Source organism: Salvelinus sp. IW2-2015, linkage group LG24 (assembly GCF_002910315.2).
Source record: "Salvelinus sp. IW2-2015 linkage group LG24, ASM291031v2, whole genome shotgun sequence".
NCBI classification, from domain to species: Eukaryota; Metazoa; Chordata; class Actinopteri; order Salmoniformes; family Salmonidae; genus Salvelinus; species Salvelinus sp. IW2-2015.
The window spans coordinates 9,175,022-9,181,678 of record NC_036864.1 but is presented as its reverse complement, the minus strand read 5'-3'; the positions used below and the strand labels follow the sequence as shown (position 1 = coordinate 9,181,678).

Below are 6,657 nucleotides of genomic sequence, written 5' to 3'. Positions count from 1 at the left end.
TGCTTTGTAAGTAGGAAAACCTGCAAAATCGGCAGTGTATCAAATACTTGTTCTCCCCACTGTACATGTGTCGACTCCTCAGGTGTCACTGAAGGACTCATCCAAGGACTGCCAGCTGAAGAAGAGGACAGGGGCTGTACCTGGGAGGAATTGATTGAGTTTATGTTTTGGAGAGCAGTGTTGCATAAATACAACCCATCAGTGCAATTGTATGTCAACATTACATATGTCACAGACATCTCGCCCCCYTGAAAATCAAAAGACAGTATTAAAAAGACAGTATCAAAAAGACAGTATTAGGTCAAAAGTTGTTTTCTGAAATGTCAGGTTCATTGTCGTTGACAGTTGAGATGGACTCCTTCATGCCTGCTTGAATTATTGATAAAGTCAATTTAGTCTAGACATCACTGAACACCTCTCAACTCTTAGGGTTGGATTATGACCATTTTAATTGCTTTTGATTCAACACTCAATGTACTTTCTATGAAGAATGACATTTCACACTGATCAAACTCTAAATGGATGTTTAATCAGAACAAAGATGAAAGGAAATACAAAATAACAACAATTACATTCTATCTAAATAGTGTTATTAAACATTACAGATCACATTTATACATCATTTTCAGGTAATAACTTTTATTTTACCTTTCTTTACTATATTTTTAAACAGTCAAAGTATTACAGTAACTTATAGGTCAAATAACAATGCTTATGAGTCAGTATATGTAAGTACAGTATCATTAAGTAATATCATGTAATAGAGATTATAATATTACTATATTATAATATTACTAATATTATAAAAGTACTACTAATAATAATAGTAATAATAATAGTGGTTTAATACTATAATGAATTGAAATGCTAGTTCCTTTCAGACCATGAGTGTGGTAGTCTCTGGCAGATCAGTGTCTGTCTGCAGACTGTCCAGGCTGCCATGGAGAGCCCTCTAGTGGAGATCTGTTAAAACATCGTATACACAGGATAAGAGGACATTGATGTATCTTATACGACCAGGTCTTGCCATTATGTTTTGGCTCATTCTAAAGACTATTACTAGTAGAGTGAGTCTAGACTGTAAAAAGGAGGGGAGTAAAGGGAGGAAAGAGCAATACAGATAGTTGTCAACTGTAGAGAGGGGGTTTCTTCTATGTGGGTTGAGCCTTATTCAATAGGGAGGTATAATCAGAGCATTGCATAAAATAATACATTCCATAGAGCTGACATGAGAGTCAAGACAGTAAATCTCTATTCCACAGTAAGCCATGACAGTTCTATGTAATATTTGTCTATCTGCAATGTTCTGAATGTCCCACCCCACTGAACAGGTCCTAAATAGGAGCTCCAAAGTTGAGCAACACACCTTTTTATTTTTTTATTTTTTATTTCACCTTTATTTAACCAGGTAAGCTAGTTGAGAACAAGTTCTCATTTACAACTGAAATGATAAAGCAAAGCAGTGCGACACAAACAACAACACAGAGTTACACATGGAATAAACAAGCGTACAGCCAATAACACAATAGGGGGGAAAAGTCTATATGCAGTGTGTGTAAATGGTGTGAGGAGGTAAGGCAATAAATAGGCCATAGTAGCGGAGTAATTACAATTTAGCAAATTAACACTGGAGTGATAGATGAGCAGATGATGATGTGCAAGTAAAAATACTGGTGTGCAAAAGAGCAGAAAAGTAAATAAAAACAATATGGGGATGAGGTAGGTAGATTGGGTGGGCTATTTACAGATGGGCTATGTACAGCTGCAGCGATCAGTTAGCTGCTCAGATAGCTGATGTTTTAAGTTAGTGAGGGAAATATAAGTCTCCAGATTCAGCGATTTTTGCAAATCGTTCCAGATGAAGGGTAATTCCTGATGACAGGAGGCATCCAGCCACTTCAGTTCTCCATTACCAACCCGGACCATCTTACCACAGTGGTAATTGATGGGGTTGAGGGGGAAGCAGCTCTGCCACTCACTGTACCTCACCACCTTATCAACATCACTACTGGTCCACAGCCAGGGGGCACTCATCTCAAAGATGGACCGCTCCAGACCAATCCACACTCCCCCAAATGGCAGCTCCACGTTAGTCAGGAGCAGTTTCACTTCAACCTGCACGGTCTGGTTAGTGATGTGCACCAGGTCAATGGGGTCAATGGAGCGACGACTTTCACAGAACTGCAGGTAATCTACATGGACAAGACACAAACACACATGAAACTGCACACATGTTAATGCAAGTGCACTAACACAGACCACAAATACACCCAAAGTCTTATCTGCCATTAAATGTCCAACAATTGTCACTTGTACACCTTTGTACAGATTGGTACAGAATGTAGCTCCATGTCTGACACTCACCAGGATGGAGTGGGGAAGTTGTACTACAGGGGGAGGATGTGGGCTTCCTGTCTGGGGAGGTGGGACCTGATGAGGTCAGTTGCCCACTGCAAGTCGATGTTGGTGGTGAGGTGGTGGACTGTCCAGGAGTAGTGGTAGTTGGTGAGGTGGTGGACTCTCCATTAGTAGTGGTAGTTGGTGAGGTGGTGGACTGTCCAGGAGTAGTGAGGTGGTGGACTGTCCAGGAGTAGTGGTAGTTGGTGAGGTGGTGGACTGTCCATTAGTAGTGGTAGTTGGTGACGTGGTGGACTGTCCATTATTAGTGGTAGTTGGTGAGGTGGTGGACTGTCCATTCTTAGTGCTAGGTGGTGAGGTGGTAGGTGTTAGGTGGTAGGTGTTGTGGTGGATGTCTTGATAGAGGGAGGTCCAGTTGAAGTAGGGCTGGTGGTTTCAGGGGTAACAGGAGTGGTCAAATCCCCGGTGTTAAGTGAACGTTCATTTGTCAGAATGAAGTAGAACACATATATATTTAGGCACGTTTTTATCATTGATACAAGCCTACTCTATATAAAACATTTCATCATATTAAAACTAGGATTTTCTTTGTGGAGATTATGTACATGTAACGGTCGTCGTAATCCTCCTCCTCAGACGAGGAGGAGAGGCGAGAAGGATCAGACCAATATGCGGAGTGGTTTGTGTCCATGATTATTTATTAACAAAACAAAACAAACGGAACACTAACGAAACAAAGTGACAAAAGAGAAACGAACCGATAAACAGTCCCGTGTGGCACGAATACAGACACGAGATACAACCACCCACAAACACACACGTGAACCCCGGCTGCCTAAGTATGATTCTCAATCAGGGACAACGATTKACAGCTGCCTCTGATTGAGAATCATACCCGGCCGAACACAAACAACCCGACATAGAAAAAGAACACATGGACAACCCACCCCAACTCACGCCCTGACCAAGTAAATAAATACAAGAAAAAGGAAAAACAGGGGCCTGTTGCACAAAAGTAGAATTAAGACATCCGGGATAAATGACTCAGCTGAGCTCAATGAAGCCAAAACATGTGCGTCCAGGCTTAATTGGTTGCACAAAGACCAAGCCAGGATGAGCAGACACGGATTCATTAAGCCAGGTGAAACCAATCCTGGATAGGTGCGCGCTCACGGCTCACTCAAATAGACCCCGCCACAGATCACAGATTAACTGATTTACCATGGCAACTAGAGCCGCGTACTTTTCCCCGTCGGAAGCACAAATCCTCATGGAGGCATACGAGGAGGTAAAAGATATAATTAAGAAGAAAGGCAACACCCGCCCACAGTGATAAAGCAAAGAGGAAAAAGCGTGGCAAAGTATTGCAGACCGCCTGAATGCGTAAAGTATGCACAATACACACTCACCGCTCCGCTGAAACATCACAATTACAATTCAAATATTTAATTCACATCTCCAAAAATGCAGTTGTACTGTATATTATAAACGGTTAAATTTTTAATGAAATGCACTGCAGATATAGGAAATTGTGTAAAGAACTCCATCACACTGATAAAGCATATAAATTTTTTGATATTTACTGAAAACAGACAAAAATACCAAGTAATTTTTTGCAGTGTTGACTCCATTAAAAGTGTGTGTGTGTGTGTGTGTGTTGTGTGTTTGTGTGTAGATTAACATGAAGGGCCAAAACGGACATGCAGCAGGTCAAAATCAATACAAAACATTCTGCAGAATGGTATGGTCCCTGACTAATATTTAACAAAGCAAGCATAATGTGTACCCAGAAGTGCCTGCTCACACATTGTCTGTACTTTTTAGCAGTGAAAAAGATACCCACAGACAAGGCACGGGTGGTGGTCACCAAAGCTGACCTTACCCCACAGAGGACATGGCCTTGGAGCTAAATAAAGCAGCCCGTCTTAAGGGATCCCTGGGGAAAGAGACGGCAAGGTTCCTCCCAAGATGCCAGCCCGCTTCATTCAAGGTATGTCCTTCCTCTCTACATGGGATACAACCACATTCATATTGAATCAATTGGACTGTCTGACTTTGGTTTACCATTGCTTGCAGTGTCTGCAGCACTGTGTTCCTGTTAGAGCCACCAGCACAAGCACCAGACGATGCTGATCCAGTGAGTACTCCATCAAAGGCATACTGTAGGCCTGGCATGTCTTGTCTACTAGCTTCAATATGAATCCGATTAAATGTGATAGGGTGAAGGCCCAGTGCAGCAGCAACAGCACATGATGGAGACGATGATGAGGAGGAGACCATCTCTCTGGATTCCAGAAGGCATGAAGGTATCATGTTAGACTGTGAAAGTACTATTTTACTTTACAATGGTGAGGAGTCCTCATCAAAATCAAAAAATCTAATTTCTTTTACAGGACCCAGATGCTATACAGTGGGAAAACCAGCCTGGCAACATAGTGCGTATTAAAAAGGACACCACATCCTGCCAAATTCCAGCTGCGCTAATTGTATTGTGTTCACAGAGCTCACAAGCTATCAGAAAGTTGTATGGCAACCACCTCCGGCGCCAAATAGAACTGGCAGACATAGACATTCAGTACAAGAAGAAAAAGATGGAAAATCTTGCACTGGAGTCCGAAATAAAAAAGAGGACAATTAGGAAACTGGACCTTGAAATAAAAAAACTTGAGAGGGAGGTGAGATAGCCTTCAATGTACACTGTATGCTAACTGTAACACAAATGTATTAATCATTATTTTTCTTTCCTCCCCAGCTCCAAGAAGATGACACAGCTCAAAATAAAAATTTGGTATATTCTCGTAAAGTCAAGTGAGCCATGAAATGAGCTCTTATTGTGAGCACACAGGACGGTGGCATCTTCTAAGGTTTTTTATTTTCCCAGCAATCAGTACAACCAAGTCATCGTTATAAGGCATCGCCCTCTTTTGCCCCCCCCCCAGCCAGGTGTGGCCACTAGCCTATATGAAGGCCCAAAATTGTGTGTTCCTTTCTGCTCTGACAATGGCATGCCCATTCGTGCGAGAGTGTGTGGATGAAGAAGCACTTGTGCTGAGGAGAGCCTTCAGGCGAGAAAGGGTCTCAGGACCGGTTGGACCCACTGGCCTTCCCTGATGACCATCTATATGAAAGATACAGGTTCTGCAGATGGCATCAGGTATCTATGCAGGACTACTGGGTCCCAGGATTAAGCACCGCACTGCACGGACGCCATGCACTGAGTGTGAGCAAATGGTTTGTGTGTGGCCTTGCGCTTTTTTGCTAGTGGAGCCTTCCTGTACTCAGTGGGGGATGCAGAACAGCTGAACAAGGCCACAATTTGCCGCCACATAAGGAGTGTGTGTCTGGCTATCAAAGCATTAGCAGATGTCTTCATCTCCTTCCCTGGCCACAGAAGACTCTGTGACATCAAAGGAGTTCTATAGAGTTGCAGGTAAGAGGGTCTACAAATTACAGGACAACTGTTAACACATAGTAGGATACTCATTACTTTGTGTGACAGGTTTCCCCAATGTCATTGGTGCAGTGGACTGCAACACACATAAGGATAAAAGCCCCCTCAGGTGCCCATGAGCCGATTTTGTGAATAGGAAATCCTTTCACAGCATTAATGTTCAGGTGAACATAACTTTTGATATTGTCCATTGACGAACACTCTGCATTGCCAGTGATGTGCATTGATTGGTAATATTCCTCATCTTATGATTTCAGATGGTCTGCAATGCTGACTGTGTGATCAGCAATGTTGTGGCAAAATGGCCTGGCTCAGTCCATGACTCCAGAATCTTTCGGGCCTCTGAAATCTATCAGTGCCTATCACAAGGTAAGCCACACAACCCCTATTTATAACCATCATGGCTGTGTCAAGAATATCACTGTGTTTATGAGGTAGTAATGATGAGATTTTGTGGTTGACAGGTGAATTCTCTGGTGTGTTGCTGGGAGACAGGGGGTATGGCTGCCAGTCTTTCTCCTTGACACCTTTCACAGACCCCCAGGAAGCACAGCAGGCCTACAACCATGCCCATGCCAGGACCAGGCCAGAGTTAAATGACCTTTGGCCTCCTGAAGGCACGCTTTCACTGCCTCACAAATTAAGGTCAGCCCTGTTAGGGCATTGTGATATTACTTGGCTTGTGCTGTCCCCCACAATGTGGCCTGCCTGAGGAAGGAGAGGGCCCCAGAGTGCCACCAGCCATGGACTGGGACAATCCGGCAATCTTCCTGATGACGACAGTGGTCGGCTGCTGAGGGACCAATATGTGTTGAATTTTTTAGTTAGTATGTGTGCTTTCAATTTTG

The 6,657-nt window shown here is 43.1% G+C and overlaps 2 long non-coding RNA genes across 3 annotated transcripts; both read left to right on the top strand.

Moving 5' to 3' along the window:
- Positions 1-4,707: 4,707 nt before the first annotated feature.
- LOC139022941 (uncharacterized) lies at positions 4,708-5,300 on the top strand. Of its 2 annotated transcripts, XR_011474011.1 has the most exons (4): positions 4,708-4,793; positions 4,860-5,033; positions 5,111-5,146; positions 5,240-5,258. It is a non-coding gene; the product is annotated as an uncharacterized lncRNA (long non-coding RNA). The 2 variants fall into 2 exon arrangements; XR_011474010.1 differs by lacking the exon at positions 4,708-4,793 and having other exon boundaries at positions 4,810-5,033; positions 5,240-5,300.
- A 612-nt stretch (positions 5,301-5,912) lies between these two features.
- LOC139022940 (uncharacterized) lies at positions 5,913-6,391 on the top strand. Its single transcript, XR_011474009.1, has 3 exons — positions 5,913-5,973; positions 6,067-6,178; positions 6,274-6,391. It is a non-coding gene; the product is annotated as an uncharacterized lncRNA (long non-coding RNA).
- The last annotated feature ends 266 nt before the right edge of the window (positions 6,392-6,657 follow it).